The sequence below is a fragment of the Aplysia californica genome, unplaced genomic scaffold (assembly GCF_000002075.1).
Source record: "Aplysia californica isolate F4 #8 unplaced genomic scaffold, AplCal3.0 scaffold00642, whole genome shotgun sequence".
NCBI lineage: Eukaryota > Metazoa > Mollusca > Gastropoda > Aplysiida > Aplysiidae > Aplysia > Aplysia californica.
Window position 1 is genome coordinate 57435 of NW_004797912.1, and position 1198 is coordinate 58632.

Consider the following 1198-nt stretch of genomic DNA (forward strand, 5'->3'; position numbering starts at 1 on the left):
TAGTAGGGGTGAGGCTGGGGGTGGGGTAGGGGATTGGGGGTTGGGGTTGAGTGGTTGGCGGGTGCTCAGAACTCTGGTGTGATTTGCCCCTCCTTGCCTATCAAACATGTCTCGTCCTTCTTTTCTTTGTGCGGTATGTTACTCTACAGCCACACCTCTAAATCTTCCACACTCATATTATTATTTTGACCTAATGTGCCACAAGTGCCGTAAAACTCTAACCCAAACTAAATTGAAGTGCACAAAAAAGAAGAAAAAATAAATAAGTAAAGTAAACAGCGTCTTCCAACATTGTTGAGCAGTCAGAGTGAATGTCTTCAGTGATTGAACGAGGAATTTCGAAGTAGTAGAATAAAAAAAGACAGAGAGAAGAGTATAATTTAATAAGAAAGGTCTCATACATCGCACAGTGCAACAAGCGTTGTCACACTAGTGAACGCCCAGACTGAACAAATGTGAGGCAGCGTGGTGGAATCAGGCTCTCGTCAAAATAATCAAAATGAAGAAACTTGCATTTTTCCGCTGGTTTGTGAATTTTTTTCAAATTTTTGTTTTTTTGGCTCAACACCTTTCATGCCCTTTAAAGAACTTATTTCTGTGTGGATTTTTCAGAAAAGCGTTGATTAAAGGCATTAAAATGTAAATCTTCAGTGACCAAGGACTCTTTTGCTAAGCAAATAACTAATCTTTGGCGCCATTTTCTCACTAATTTTACCTCTGAAAACAGGTGACCCCCACCTCCTTCTTTTGCAAATATCTCGACGTGTATTCAAGATAAATGGATATTTTTTTCATCCAAATAAAGACAAGTAAACAAGCTTTAAGATGATGCCAATAACTCTACATGCCCAAAAATTGACGAGAGCCTGATTCCACCACGCTGCCTCACAAATATGTCCGGAGACAAATTAAGTATCCGGTGAAGTTCTATTAAAAAGTACCGGATTTCTTTGTCCGTTCAGACATACAGGCTTTGTTTGGGAGATGGCTCAAAGCCTATTCCGAGAAGAAGCCTCCAAAAAGAAACCTCAAAAGGGCGCCCTCTTTTTCAGACGTCTCGGTAATTTGTGTGAGTGGATTGGTTAACGGAGTCAGTACACAGACGTCAGATATAGGGGGAGGGAGGGGTAACGGGGTCTTGTGTGAGAGAGTCTAATAGAGGTGCAGAGATAGAGAGAGAGAGAGAGAGAGAGAGAGA